The sequence below is a fragment of the Phascolarctos cinereus genome, unplaced genomic scaffold, assembly GCF_003287225.1.
Source record: "Phascolarctos cinereus isolate Bilbo 61053 unplaced genomic scaffold, phaCin_HiC Scaffold_1;HRSCAF=81, whole genome shotgun sequence".
NCBI lineage: Eukaryota > Metazoa > Chordata > Mammalia > Diprotodontia > Phascolarctidae > Phascolarctos > Phascolarctos cinereus.
Window position 1 is genome coordinate 83,332,223 of NW_027555514.1, and position 16,202 is coordinate 83,348,424.

At 37.8% G+C, this 16,202-nt stretch overlaps 1 protein-coding gene across 1 annotated transcript in view; it reads left to right on the forward strand.

Moving 5' to 3' along the window:
* The window catches only part of PTPRN2 (protein tyrosine phosphatase receptor type N2), a gene marked incomplete at its 5' end in the record, with an annotated part of 1,499,790 nt that overhangs the window by 1,399,333 nt on the left and 84,255 nt on the right, over nt 1-16,202 (forward strand). The window lies entirely within an intron of this gene.

Genomic DNA, 16,202 nt, shown 5'->3' on the forward strand with positions numbered 1-16,202 from the left:
TTTTTTCAACTTCTGTTTTATTTGTGAAAAGTGCCATTCTGCTACACAGAATCTGAATGCAGCATGTGAATCAATATTCATTGCTGTTTCATGTGAAGAAGCAATAATAATGGTCATTCGGTAGCGGTAGCTCTGCCTCAGCTTGTGTAGGGCCAATCCGGTGCCCATCCAATATAAAAACACCAGCAGTTTGTAATTAGGGGGCCATTCACTATGTATTGAAGTCCAGTGAAGGAGTCCCCGTAGGCTCTCTTGGAAACAGTACTTGGTATTTTCTAGTACCTTAGATGCTGGCTGTCCTTCACTGTTAAGCTTACAATGAACTGTAAGCCTGAAGGTGATAAGCATTTATGCCTCGAAAAGAAAAAAAAGGTGCCTCATTTTGTTTTAAAGGTGGCAACTCGGGGGAATGATGGATTCTGAAAACTCAAATCCCAAATGGCGCAGATGACTATAATACTTTTTTTCTTACAAGATCAGTCCAATGACCATAGCATACCCTGGGGGTTTTTTTCCCCCATAAGAAGCTAGAGAGCTTTGTAAAATAACTCTGAAAACAAAAGCTAGTAATGATGCAAGGCGCTTGATGTCTCTGAGCCCATTTTCTCTTCTGTAAAATGGGAATCATAGTTGTCATATTTCCAGACTCTCAAGTAAGCCCCTAAATTAAGTATTTTATATAACGCTATTAGGCACTGTCTACACTAGCCTCTAAAATGCTCCCTACAGAATAAAGGCCAAATTTTACAGGCTGGCTTGTTCAATTTTCCATAATTGTGATCTTACTTATAAGGAGAGATAGCATAATGCGAGGTCAAAAGCACTGGTTTGAGATTCAAGGAATTTGATTCAAATCCCACCTGCATCACTTACTGTGGCCTGGGACAAGTCACAGCTTCTTTGGGCCTGTGTTCCTCATCCACAATAGGTAGTCTCTAAAGTCCCCTTCCAGCTCTAAATCTACAGTTCTAAAGAAAACAATCTTGTTATCAGGAAGAACCAGTGATATTTTGGAAAGTATTATCTACTGTCATCCTCCATTCTTTTGATTGAGATCATATAAAGAACACAGAAAGACTAGCCAATCAATTGCCAAGTATTTATTGAGCACCTATTTTGTATGAAACTTGGGCACTGAGAAGGATAGAAAAAAGAATAGGATATAATCTTTGCACTTAAGAACCTTACACTCTAGGTAAGGAAATGAAACTCCAACCACACAAAAAGTCAAATAAATAGAGCAAGAGATCAGAATCTTAGAAACAGTACTCTATAACAGAGATGTCAGATATGCTGTGTATGCTGCATGTAGCCCTCCACACTCCCAAGTGTAGCCAGAGCCAGATTGAAATGTAATTAGGAAATATTTAACAAAGTAACTAAAAATATAATAGAACATAGATAAATGTTATATGTGGTTTTCTAGGTCAATATTTGAGTTTGACATCACTGCTCCACAAATTAATGTGCTAGGTGGTTGTGAAAAGTAAGACTAGGTTCTGAGTCTACCAGAAGTTGTGAAGAGAACAGGATTCAGAAGGACTGGCTTACTATTTTTATCACATAAATCCAGATTAAGTTCTATATAGATGAAACCATGGCCATGTTGGTCCACCACATATCACCCGTTCCCATCTCTGCTTTCCTACAAATTTCCTCAAAAGTCACATCGCCCAAGTCCACTTTACATCCTTCGATGAAAGATATTGCAAACAGCATGCCAGGTGAATGGCGCTGCTCAGACTCTTGGTGACTTAGCCAAATTCCTGTAGGGATAATTATATCCTCCTTTTCTTGAGTCCCCACTACAATTTGTCTGGATATAATCATCTTTATTGTTCAGGATCAAAAAGGACTAGCTCTGTAATGAAGTTGTAAAATGTTGAAGAGTTTTACCCAACAGGTGGTTATACTTCACTGAAAACTCCATTGATTTTATTACAAATAAGAGGAAGGGTGTACTTAATACAAGTGATAATTGTAATTAGTACACACCACCTCCTTAGCTTCCACATTCTTTAGAAATGCTGCCACTGATTCCATTTTCCCTAGCTAGAAACTAGAAGTCAACTATGAGTCTCTCTTCTGTCTCCTATAGCCAATGTTTCATTAAGTCCTATTGTCTCTTTCTTTGAAAACTCTCAATTTCTCCCCATTGTCCATTTGTCACTATTCTAGCCCAGAACCTCATCTTTTTTGTTCAGTCATTTCAATTGTGTCCAACTCTTTGTGACTACACAGATACTGGAGTAGTTTGCCATTTCCTTTTCCAGCTCATTTTACAGATGAGGAAACTGAGGCAAATAGGGTTAAATAACTTGCCCAGGGTCATACAGCTAGTAAGTGTCTGAAGCCAAATTTGAATTCATATCTTCCAGAGTCTAGGCCCAGTGCTCTATCTGCTGTACCACCTAATTGCCCTAGGACCTCATTATCTCACCCAGAAATAAACTGTATAAATGCCTCCTAATTAGTTTCTCTGACTGTAATTTCCTATTTAATACTACCAGACTAGTCTTCTTAAAATATTGCTTTCATCTTGTCATTCTACTGCTAAAGAACTGACCATGGCTTCCTATGGTTTGCTACATCAAATAAATATATGACTCACCCTTTTAAAATCTTTAGCATACAACATACTGTGCATGACTTGCAAGAGGTAATGTTTTAAAATAATGTATATGCATACATACGTATATATATATATATGCTTATGTGTATCTATTCTGAATAATCATTATGCAGTAGAATTTAGTGTTGACGTGGATCTTCTGGTCTTATCAAAAGGGTTCGATTTATAAAAGTGTTCAAGTATTTCATTATAAGACAGTTTCATCTAGAAAGAATTTCTACAGCATATACTCCCAAGGTTAGAGTTAAAGCCATGTTTAAGGTAGGAATTTCTAACTTGGGGTTCATGAACTTGTTTTTAAAAAAGATATTGTGGTAACTGAATTTCAACATAATTGGTTTCCTCTGTAATCATAGGTATTTTATTTTGTGCATTTAAAAAACAATGCTCTGAAAAGGAGGCCCATAGATATGACCGACCTCAAAGGGGTCTGTGGCCCAATAAAGGTGGAAAACCCCTTGGGTTAAGCATTCTTATTGGAAGTCTGATAGTGTGTGTTATATACAGCAGACACAAAGTTGCCCCTATGGTAGAGAGTTGACCCTGGGTTCTTGAAGACTGTGCTGTTTCTATCAAGAAGCTCTCAGATATTCCACCAGACTGAAGAGGTTTTGGGCACATCCAAGCAGCAGATTGAATCTGCTTCCTGAGGACCAGCCTACCTAAGGTTGGAAAGCCTCATCACCAGTGTCCACTCTGTAATAAACGTTTGGGTCATGGTTGTCCATAAATCAGTGAAAAATACAAAGTGGTTCTCAGTCCTATGTGGCACCCAGCAAAGGAGCAGGAAAGGGGGCCTAGGGTACTAAGAGTCACAAAATGTTTGGACCATCTATATGCTTTAAATAAGCTGCTGATTCTTTAAATGGGAGGTTCTTCAATGCCTCCATGAGGGGACATGCTTCTAGAGGAACAGAATTGCTTTGGTCTCAACATTCTCACTTTAAATGAAACCAGAAGTGGCTGAAGGAAAGGATTTCTCACAGGTTTCCCTTGAAGATACAAATAATAGAGTTCAGGAAGTTGGATTTATCCCATGTACCCAGAGGCAAAAGAAACATCCTTTCATGAGATATTTTATTATTATCTCATATTGCTGTTTTAACGATATGCATTTGGGGAAAAACATGAAAATGTTTTTTTCAAGCTTATTCACCAAAATCTATCGTAGAGAATAAAAAGAAATTCTACAAAGAACTTAATAAGATCCTCCAAATTAAATCAACATATATTTTGATGCCTGGTGACTTCAATGCAAAGGTGGGAATTATTAGAAATAAATGAGAAAGTATGGCTCAGCAATTAATAAACTAAACAGAAATCTCATGCCTCTGTATCAGAATAATTCCTTTGAGAAAAGAATCAGAACATTATAGACCTGTTGAATACTAAATAATGTCGCCAGAAATTAAATTGATTGTATCTTAATGGACAGGAAATAGCTCATTATTGATGGAGCACTAAATAAGTGTCTTGGGCAGAATTTGAACTCAAGACTTCCTTTCTCCAGACCCCATGCTCTATTCCTGCACCGCATTTCTGTCTCTGTAGGCAAACACTTGACTTATTTGCTAGACAGAGAGTTGTGGTCAAAGGTGACACTAGTTTAGAATATAAAATCATTTGTAAAGTCTAATGGAAAAGAATGGTGGAAGATTAAGGGCAGTGTTACTTAATAAAACATAGATGCGAGACAGTGTCAAACCCGCTTAAAGAAAACTTTGTGAAGTTTGAAACTAAGCAAAGTCATACCAAAGACATTTAAGTATGAAAATGAAAGCAGACAATACAGAGAGAAAAAATAAAAAGATCAGCAAAGATTTTTTATAATGAGCTTTTTTTCACCATCAAGGACCATAAAGCCCTCACTCTTGGACTCCGGCTTTACAGATGTGTTCATGAAGGAGATAGAGATGGTGCTAAGGAGAACAAAGATGGAGAAAGCAGCTGGATAGAACCAAGAATACAAAGAGGAGATCTAGGAAGGAGGCAATGCAATTATCAGTGTTGAGGAATGGATTCACCAAGTACCTAAGGGAAGGAAAGAAATCAAAAACATGTTTAGAAAAATCCGTTTCAGACCTTATTAACTACAGAAAAGGGTGACCGAAAGAACATGATCAATTATTGACCTGTATGCTTATTTTCTCACCTTTATGCATGTGTGAATATATGTATGTGTGTGTGTTTGTATGTATATGTGTGTGTGTGTGTGTATATATATATATATATATATATATATATGTATGTATATGTATATATATATATATATATATATATGTATGTATATCCTATCAAGAGTATCTTTAATGAGCATATCAGTAGGGAATAAGCAGGTTTAGCAGATTACATCTTTATTCTCACACAATTGACTGGAAAATATAGAGAATACAACTTCCCCACTATGCTCAATTTTGATTGATTACAAGAAAGCTCTTGATTCAGTAAAGCAAAAAGGCACCTTGAAGGCTTCTTTCCAACAAGGTATATTCCATCCATTTTTCAAATTTTTTCAAGATTCCTTGAAAGATAAAACATCAGAGATAATCTTGATCTATGATCATTAATATCAAGTGAGGCAAAAAAATAGAGATATGTTCACCAACAGTTTTTGCAACTGTCATGGAGAAAATATAGTCCAAATTAAACAGAGATCTCCCACGTAGAGTAAGCTCTTTCAGGTATTCCTGTTGGCAAATGGCATATTGTTTATTGTGTCAAGCCCCAGAACATTGTAGACCCTCTTCTAGAACTGCAGTGATTCAAAAAAGTTTGGTCTAGCAATGTACACAGGAAAAAACATATGGATGAAAAAGTCAGCAAGCATTTATTAAGTGCCAACTATGTTCTAGGCATTGTACTAAGCTCTGGGGATGTGAAGAAAGGCAAAAGATGGCCCCTGCTCACAAAGAGCTCACAGTCTAATGAAGAAGACAACTTGAAAACAAGACAAGTACATGCCGAGTGTGAGCAGGCTACAATACATACTAAATAAAGAGCTACAAACAAGAACCAGCATAATGGATATCATCAATGTATGATGGAAAAACAAGACTGATTGGTTTTGAAATGAGAGCAGTAACTAGTGGGCAGTTTGTTCCTCTGATATCCTTGAAGGGTCAGGAGAAAGATGAGAAGCTTCCTAGGACATCAGGTGGATCCCATGTGGTAGACTTGTGGGAAGACACAGACAAGAGTCCCCCAGGATAGGCAAGCATTGCTTGGCTGAGAGCCACATCATTAGAGGAAATAGTCACATCAGTGACACCATAGATCATTTGAATATGTGGGTTAAATATAGCATCATTTATGAGCAATATCTATTTTACATAAGAGAGGTTGAGTTATTTTCCTTCTTAGGTCACAGGGGTCTATTACATGGGCTCATAGAATGAATAGATTTAAGACAAGAGAATTTAAAAAAAAAACTTAGCCATTTTGCTTTTTAAGACAAAAATAAAATGGTACACATATTTCCCAAACAGTTCATGTGAAACTCTAATAAATATAACTAGTAGAGTTGATACCTAATAGAAGTATGAAGAGAGTGAAAGATCACCTCATTGCTTTTCATGAGTTCAAGTCACCTGACCCAGTAGAATTACGTCTTAATATACTTAAAGAAATGGCTGATGTGATGACTGAGTCATTGTTAGTGATCTTTAAAAGATCATAGAAGATGGAAGAGCTAATCACAGACTGGAAAGGGGACAAATGTCTTGTTTGTTTTTGGAAGAGAATGGAGAATAGAGACTATAGGCCAGTAAACTTGACTTTGATTCCTAGCAAACTTCTAGAACATATTATTAAAGTGATATTTGATGAACACCTAGAAAAGTAAGCAGTAGAGCCAGAGAGCTAGCATGAGTTTGACAAGAATAGGTCATGCCATTCTAAGTGTGTTGCCTTTCTCGACAAGGTTACTAAACTGGAAAATTAGGGAAATGAAGTAGATAGAGTTTATCTAGAGTTTAGCAAAGCATTTGATCAATTTCTCATGCTGTTCTTGTAGAAAATATGGCACTATGTGACTATATGATAATACAATTTATTAGATTCAGAACTGGTTAAATGGCTATACCTGAAGAATACTCATTAATAATTGGTGTCAACTTGAAAGTCTAGTCATTAATGATTGATGTCAACTTGGAAGTCTTCAGTGTGCTTAGAGGAAAAAAAATTTTTCATTAACAAAACAAATTATTATCAAGAACAAGCTATAGTGGTAGGAAAGAGAGACACAAGGACGAAATTCAGACTTGGACCTCTCTACCCAAAGAGTCAGTTAACAGAAGGGGTTTTATACACACAAAAGGAACAAAATACTATCAGTTAAATCAATTTACAGCTTGCTGAGGGACTGAGAACAATCTATCTTCAAAGGAAAGGAATATCAAAGAGGATGCAACTATATTTCCCGAAACTATTTCATATTCCTTTTATGAGCAAGGTCTTACATAGTTAAGATAAAGAGCCTCTTAGCATTTTGACTTCTTAAGGCCACCTGCTGCCTCCCCAAGGTAATACTGACTGTCCAATTAAGAATTAGACCTTTTTATATATTTATCAAAATGAACACCTCAGGAATTTGTCCTTGACTTGGTACTGTTTGACATTTTTATTTGGGAGTTGGATAAAGGCATAGATGGTACAGTTATCAGATATGTAGATGATATGGAGACGAGGATAACTAATGTTTGGGATGACAGAACCAGGATTCAACAGGATCTCAAAAGGACAGAACATTAGGCTGAATCTAATAAGAAGAAATTGTATAATGATAAATGTAAAACCTTACAAAGGTTCAAAAAATCAACTTCCCAAATATAAAATGGGGGAGGCAGTGCTAGGCAGAAGCTCCTAGGAAAAAGATCATCAACATGAATCAACAGTGTGATATAGCAACCAAGATCTGGAAAGAGTATAGTGGAAGCAGGGAGGAGGGAAAGAGGAAGAAAAGGGGAAATGCTAGCTGTTTTCAACTGTTTGAAAAAGGATATCATGTGTTCTGCCTAGCCTAAGAAGCTAGAATTGGGATGAATGGGTAGAAGTTGCTACAAATCAAATTTAGGTTTAATGTTAGGGAAATTTTTCCTAATAAATAGCTCTAGAGCCATCTAAAAGTAGAATGGGCTGCCTTGAGAAGTACCTCTCAGTTGAAGTCTTAAAACAAAGCCAGGATCAGTACTTTTCAAGTATATTTTGTAGGGTGTCTCTTTTTTTAGGTATGTTTTGGGCTAGATAGGCCTCTGAGGTCTCTGAGAACCCTGAAATCTTGTAATTCTGTGATCACAGATTTAGAACCAGTTCATTTCAGTTGTTTTTCATTCACGTCAAACTCTTCATGACTCCATTTGGTTTTTTTGTTTTGGTTTTTTGGTTTTTTTGGCAAAGATACTGGAATACTTTGCTATTCTCTTTTCCAGCTCATTTTATAGCTAAGGAAACTGAGGCAGACAGGGTTAAGTGACTTACCCAGTGTCACCCAGCTAGTAAATGGCTGAGGCTGGATTTGAACTCAGAAAGATGAGTCTTCCTGACTCTAGGCCCTGTACTCCAACCCCTTTATAGCCCCTGTAGGGGCTACAACATGATACCTCTTTATGTCTTTTTAAGACCTATATTGCCTTTTTATAACCATAGAAATATGGATTCCGCCTCTTAGACGCCTGACCTGTTAAGCTGAGAGTCAAAGCTGGTCCAGGGCTCAAAGGTTTACTAATCTTGTCATGTTTATTTAGCGGGTTAAACTAGAAAGAATTTTGCTGCTCCCTTTTGAGTCTCGATATGCACTCAAATTTCATTACAGAATAGATGAAAATTTTAGAAAAGAGAATCTAGGACTTTAATTAACACATATAATGTAAACACATGTACATATATTATAATAAGTAGTATTTATAGAGTACTTTAAAATTTGCCAAGCTTGTTACATAAGATCCTCACAGCAGTCCTTTGAAATAGATACTATCATTATTCCCATGTTACCAATGAGATACCAAAGCTCAGAGGGGTTAAGTGATTTGCCAGTGGTTACGTGACAAGTAACTATTAGAGGTAGAATTTGAACCCAAGGCTTCTTAATTCTAAATCCAACACTCTATACACTATGCATATAACACACACGTATATAAGTATGTATATATGTAATTATGTATACATAGATGTGTGTGAATTTATGTGTGTATATACATTTGCATGAGAGACACAATTAACATATTCATTTAGAGTATACTATGTGGTGTTTACATGTAATTGAAATAAAATTAAATTTTAAAAAGGTGCACTATGTGCCAGGTAATGTGCTGTGTTGGGAATACAAAGAAAGGAAAAATAGTCCCTGCCCTTAGGAAACTTACGTCTAAAAGAGGGAGACAATATGTAAAATACATACAAGATATATATAAAGTAGATGGAAGGTAATTTGAGAGAGGACATTAGCAGCTAAGGGAACTGGAAAAGGACCTCTGTAGAAGGTGGGATTTAAAATGAATCTTGAAGACAGCTGGGAAAACTAAAAGGAAGAGAAAAGAGGGAAAAGCATTTCAGGCATGGGGGATGGCCAGGGAAAGGGACAGTATCAAGGGATGATGAGTCATGGTCATGAAACTATCAATGATCTAGTCTAGTCGGATCATGGTGCATGGAGGGGAGGAAAGGATAAGAAGTTTAGAAAGGTAGATAGGTGCCAGGTAGGGAACCATGAAGTCCTGTGTTCAGGTTCTTCTCGTAGTACATTCTGTTTGTCTTCTAAGCAGAGAAATTGCCCATGTGCCCTAGTAATGGAAGTTTCCTCACTGGACATTCCCGGTACCAGTGAAATCAAAGGTTTAACTGTCCCTACATACATTGGCATGCTAAATGCCTTCTTATTTTTGTTATTGTTTAGTCACGTCCTACTCATTGTGACCCCATTTGGGGTATTCTTGGCAAAGGTAGTAGAGTGGTTTGCCATTTCTTCCCCAGTATCTCCTTATGCTGAAGATCATGTGCAAAATCCAACAGACATTTTTGCAGTGAAGTTCCTTGAACCTTATGACCTACTGCTTTTGAATTCAAAGTTTTTAACTCAGCAACAATGTAGGGGAGGAAGTATGACTCAGGGGACAGCTAGACGGTGCAGTGGATAGAGCACCGGCCCTGAAGTCAGGAGGACCTGAGTTCAAATCCAGCCTCAGACCAGACACTTGACACTTACTAGCTGTGTGACCCTGGGCAAGTCAGTTAACCCCAATTGCCCCCCCCTCCCAAAAAAAGGAAGCATGACTCAGTAGAAAAAGCCATGACCTTGGAGGCATGGGACTTGAGTTCTACCCCCAGTTTTGCCAGATGATACTTTAGAACCTTAGTCAATCAAGCAGCATGTATTTATTAAAGACTCACTATATACAAGGCTCTGTGCTGGCATCTGGACATACAGATTCAAAGAATGAAACAATTCCTACTCTCATGGAGCTTATAGTCTAATAGTAAGCTACTCAGATTCTCTAGACCCCTGTTTCCTCATCTCACCTGTGAAATGAGAGAGTTGTACTAGGTAACCTCTAGGCTCCTTTTTATGCACAAATCTCTGATCCTAATTAGTGGCTACTGTTGGCAGAGTACTTTGCCAGGTGCTTGGAGAAAATACAAAAGTTAGCTATGATACCGTCCTTGACGTCATTAGAATTTACAGACTTGTAGGGGAATATATCATGGACCCAAATAACTACGTTCTTCACTATTTCAATGAACTATAATTTCTTTGGTATGGTTATTCCATCCAGAGAATTTTTTTTTTAATTAATGCCTTAGTAGATTATCTTCATAAATTGCTGTGGCTAAAAATTCATCACCCAGGTGGCAAACTTCCTTTGAAGAGCCTCTGAACTTAGTTAAACTTGGCCTTGGATAATAACAACAACAACAATCATTGTCATCGTATGTATATATTGCTTTAAGGTTTACAAAACACTTTAAAATCACAACAGCCCTTTGAAGTAAATAGCGTATTTTACAGATGAAGAAATAGAGTCTCGGAGAGAATAAATGACTAATCCAGTGTCCAATGGGAGCTTGTCCAGTTCAGTCAAAATCGCCTTTTAATGACCAACAGTCTCTTAATTGTTAAATCAGTGGACCTTTTCTCAGTCCTCATCTCATTGACCTCTCTTTAGCTTTTTATACTGTCCAACTGTCCCCTCTTTCTAGATTCTCTTCTCTCAGAGTCTCTGACTGCAGCTCTCTCCTTCTCCCTATCTAACTATTCTTCTAAATCGTCTTTGCTGTATGTTTATCTATCTCCCATCCACTAAATATGGGCATTCCCTGAGGCTCTGTCCTGGATCCTCTTAATGTATCTCTACACTCTCAGTGATCTCATCTGCTCCCAGATATTCAATTCTCATCTCTATGCAAATGACTCCAAATCTACATATCCAGCTTTAATTTCTCTCTCTTTCTCTCCCCCACCTTCTCTCTCTCTCCCCCCACCTTCTCTCTCTCTCTCTCTCTCTCTCTCTCTCTCTCTCTCTCTCTCTCTCTCTCTCTCTCTCTCTCTCTCTCTCTCTCTCTCTCTCTCCCCTCTCTCCCTCCCTCCCTCCCTCCCTCCCTCCCTCCCCACCACCACCACCACCACCACATGTACTGAAATTCCACTAATTAGAAATCCATTTGTGGATAGTAAGCATCTTCTAAAACTGCAAATACTTTTAGAATGATTAGGGACTGTTAGATATACACATAGAAATGTGAGTTAATCTAATCGACTTCTTTTCCTCTTAACACTTTTTTCAGGTCAGCTTCACTGAGGAAATGGGAGTTGTGACTTGGAGGATAAGGAGCTGGTCATTTCAAAGTATAGGACACTTGAGAAGTTGGGGAAGCCAGAGTGGAATGCTATGCTATTGTATTGGGGTGGGGAGGGGTTCCAGGATAGCAAAAGGACAGTGGTATGTGAGGGAAGGCACACTAGAAACTGGAAAGGGATACAGAAAGGGGAGAGGAAGGATGCCAAAGATAAGCTTTTATCTGTTTTTCAAAGTTTCTTCTAGCGTCAACTCTGTTAAAAAGAAAAAAGTCTTCCCCTTATTTTTCTCCATTTCTCTAATATATCACATAGTTCCTACTAGTTCAAACTAATACTGAAGTTTAACTCTTGTTTCAACCTCCATTAGAGCCCTACCATGATGTATTGCCATGATGACAATGATTATCCGAGTTTCTCAAAGGACCTTCTGACAGAATGAAGGCTCTGGCTGATCCCACCAGGATAGAAAGGCCTTGAGTACAGACTCAACAATCATTGTAATTTGAAGGCCAGCAAAATCTAAGTTGGGGGAGGCTTCCCACTATGCTAGCCCCAAGGTGATTTTTTTTTTTGTCCACAGCATCCCTTGAAGACCATCTATTAATTTGTGAATTAATCCATGAAAAAGTGTACAGTAGTTTGATTGTTACAGTTACAATAGATTCATATAGATTAATTGTTATATATTAATTTTTAATTTAAATTTTAAAATAAGTTAATTCTATTAATTAAATAGTAATAATATGATCCTAACTGTCATTTTTAAGCATGTTTCACATTTCTACAGAGAAACGAACTCCAAGTTCCAAACAACAATTGCTAAGGAAAGTTTTGGAATGCAATAATTAGGGACTGCTAATACTTGCTTTACATAAGGTTCTCTAAAGGCTATACTAGGGCAAGCTGGGCAACACTTACTGACTGTGTGACCCTGGGCAAGTCACTTAACCCTGTCTGCCTCATTTCCTCATTTGTAAAATGAGCTGGAAAGGAAATGCCAAACCATTCCAGTATCTTTGCCAAGAAAGCCCCAGAAAGGGTCACAGTGAGTCAGACATGGCTGAAAAACTACTGGGGGGAAAAAAGTGGCAGCTTCTTTCAGATGAACACTCACTTTAAAAACTTTCTTCAGACTTTAGGCAGGTTAATATATAGAAAGACCCCTGAGTGGAGAGGTATAGTCCTACCCCTTCTATAACTGGCTGTTTAACCTTGAGCAAATTATTTAATCTCTTTAGTCCTCAGTTTCCGCATCTGTAAAATTAGGTTGAATTAAATTATTTCTAAGGTTCCTTCTGACTCTTAATGTTACCTGACTCTTATGACTCATTGTTCATGGGTTGGAATGTCTTTCTTCATTTGTTTCTGAGTGTTCCAAAGACATCTTGATTTGTTTTTTTAAATCACAAATATTGGTAATTTCCCAACTAATAATTAAGAACTAGCTGAAGGACCCTTTCTCTCAGTTCCTGATTAGCCTTTGAGTGAAAACCATGCTTGAGACATGTTGTAGACTGAACTCTTTTAAAGTCAATCAGTCAGTACACATCACTGCAGCTCCCATCTCTGTCCCCCTCACCTTAGACTCTTAAAATCCTTGGTTTCTTTCAGGACTCAGGTCAAGGGTCAGCTTCTAAAGTAAGCCTTCCCTGAACACCCTATTTGTGCCAGCCTCCTTCCCTTCTCAATATACTTTGGATGGTAATTTAATTTACAGTATTTTTAAATTATATTTATTTTATTTATACCTTTATATATAGCTATGTGGCCCTGATTGAATACAGAGCATCCTAAAAGTCGTTTCTGTCTTCCAAGTGGCTAGCACATAGGGGGTGCTGAGTAAATACTTGTTGACTAATTGTATCTAAAGTCAGCCTTGTTTGTGCCTTTTTTACTCAAGGAAGTTTACCTTATATAATGCTCAAGAACATTACCAAGTTGACAATGCCATACAGACAATTTGTCTGCAGGTACCGTGTGGAAGTAAAAGTTTGTTATACACAAGTTGTCCCAAAAGTATTAGTGCAGATTTAAGCTTTAATAACTTCAGAAGTGTAAATAAATTTATATAAATTTATTTAATGTTATTTGAAAATTTATTTATATTTTTATGTTTATTTAGTTTTGTGAATTTTGAATAATTTTTAATATAATATAATATAATGTGGCTCTCTGACATTGTATGTTGGTTGTATGATAGTTTCTGGATGATACTTTCTCAGATAGGTGGATGGGTAGAGGTCTTCTGGTTTGACCACCTTGGTCCCTTGATCTCTCTCCACTTACACCTTTTCTTGTGGGGTCATATCAAAACTGTCGTGTATGTACCAAAACCTTGTTCTTTGGATGAGCTGTGATTAAAAATGCAATACTTTCAGTCACTGAGAAGCAGCTGACAAAAGTTTTTGCAAAGTTTGAAAGGCAGCTGGAGTAATGCATAGCATGATAGTAGTTACATTTAATTTTAATAAGTAACATCAGTATCTTAATATTTTTAATTCATAATTAACTTTTCAAATGGTGGGAGTATTTTGTAAGTTTGTAGCATTTATACTTCTAAAGTTATGAAAGCTTAAAAATAAACTAAGACTTTTGAGACATCCCATGTAAGAGTCTAGGGGAAGCTAGACTTGTGGTTTCACTGCTATAGGGAATTCTTGGTTGAGGAAATTCTCTCCACTAGTGCAGGTTGGCTCTTTCTTTGCAACATAGTCTTAAGGAATTGCCAAGAGCATCAGTTCTTAAACTGCTTGGCCTCAAGACCCTCCAAAGAGCTTTTAGTTACCTGGGTTATATCCATCAGCATTACCATAATAGAAACTTTAAAGTCTTAGTATTGTTTTGAAAAAAGAGATAGAAAATACAACAATAGAAAAAGACAAAAGAAAAAAGATCTCTCTATGGCTCAGTTTCTTCATCTAAAAAATAGGCGTAATTGTACCTGTCTCATAAGATCATAATGCATGTACAATGCTTTGCAAACCATAGGGTGTTACACAAATATCATCTATTAAAGTTAGCATTATATATGTCAAGATGCATTATGGATAGAGAGCTAGTCTCAAAGCCATGAAAACCTGGGTTTATGTCAGAGTATTGGTTCAGCCTGGGGAATGGCTTTTACATGCAGTTGTAAATTATAGCATTTGTTGGGCTACAATTGGAGACATGCAAGGACAGCATTAGTTCTGAGGAATAGAATGATAACTAATGGTTACTTTACCATCTGTCCATTCAATTTTTGGCTATAAAGCCTTGGAAAGATCCTTTAAAATATTTCATTGAACTCTGAGGGTGATTATAAAATCAGTACCTTCCATTCCCAGTTCCATGATCTATAAAGGTCTCTTGAACGTTGTGGACTTAGGATGTTTTAGGATTTTAGATGAGTGTGCTACATGGACTCTCTGGTACCATTGATAACTAGTCTCACCCACCCCCCCCCATCCCCATCAGATAGAGTGATTGTGCCATGATATTTAGGTCTTGTCTTGCTTCAGTAACTTCCTCTTAAGTTTAAAGATCCAATAGGTCATATAGAGGATATGAACTCCTTTAACCATTGTTGGTATTATTCATCTAATGATTCAAGTTCAGATTTAACTGATGCTTATTAAATACCTATTATGTGCAGAGTGCTATGCTAGGCATACAAAGATGAAAGATGAAGCTGTTCCTCTCCTCAAAGAGCTGTGTTCTGGGGGAAGGGAAAGATAGAGATTCTGTGGGAGTAGAGGGAAGGAAAGAAACATAGCGTGTCCACAGATGTGTATAATATCAGATAGTAGGTGATAGGGACAAAGAAAAGATCCATACTGAGTGCTTGTCTAGGAAAATGTCTTGCATACTTGTTTCCTCCTACTATTAGTTATCTATTTATGTATATATGTTGTATCTTCCCAAATGGGTTGTAACTCTTTGAGGTTAACAGCCATATCTAACACTTCTTTGTTTCCTGTTTATTGGGGTGTATGGGCTGTTCAGGGATGACTAGTACCTCTAGTTGGAGGGTTCGTGAAGCCCTTTTCAGAACTGCTCATCTGCCTTTGGTGTCTACCTGATCCACCCAACTCTCATCTGTGGTTCCAAGAAACTGTAGTTGGAACAGCAACCAAACTGTCTTGACAGGTGGGTTTAACCAGGTGGAGGGTAACTGACCTCATACCCAGTGGTGAGTTAGGGGGATGTCTACCCCCAAAATGTGAAGACTTCCTCAGCGGAATGGGCAGATGAGAAAAGTCTGTTTCATCGGCCATGAAGGGAGCTGAAGCAGATGCTGTGGAGCGCTTGGAGCCTAGTCAGATATCGAAGACACCGAGGTCGTGTACTGCATCCTGGGCCATCTCCAGTCTTCTTGACTTTTTTCCTGCCACTGGAAGGAAGAGGCCGATGACTTTGTGTGACTCTGCCTCACTTCAATCCAATTCATGTGCAAGTCAAGACATCGCCCATCACCCACAATCTCACCCATTGTGATGTCATTAGTCCACTTTGAAAATGAAAGACAAAGAACGGCCTATTTACTATCAAAACACAGCGCTCTACATATAAGGATGTTGGTGGCCAGTTCATATGAATCAGCTCCACGCTGACCTCATGATACAATGCCTGATGAATGTGGCACAGCTGCTGAGGGACATTTGACTGCAATGAAAAGGAACACTGGATATGAAGTCAGGAGATCAGGGCTCTCCTCCTGGCTCCGACTCCTTCTGGCTGGATGACTTTGGGCAAATCCCTTCATCCTTCTGTGCTTCAGCGTAATCATCTGTAAGTGTGGAG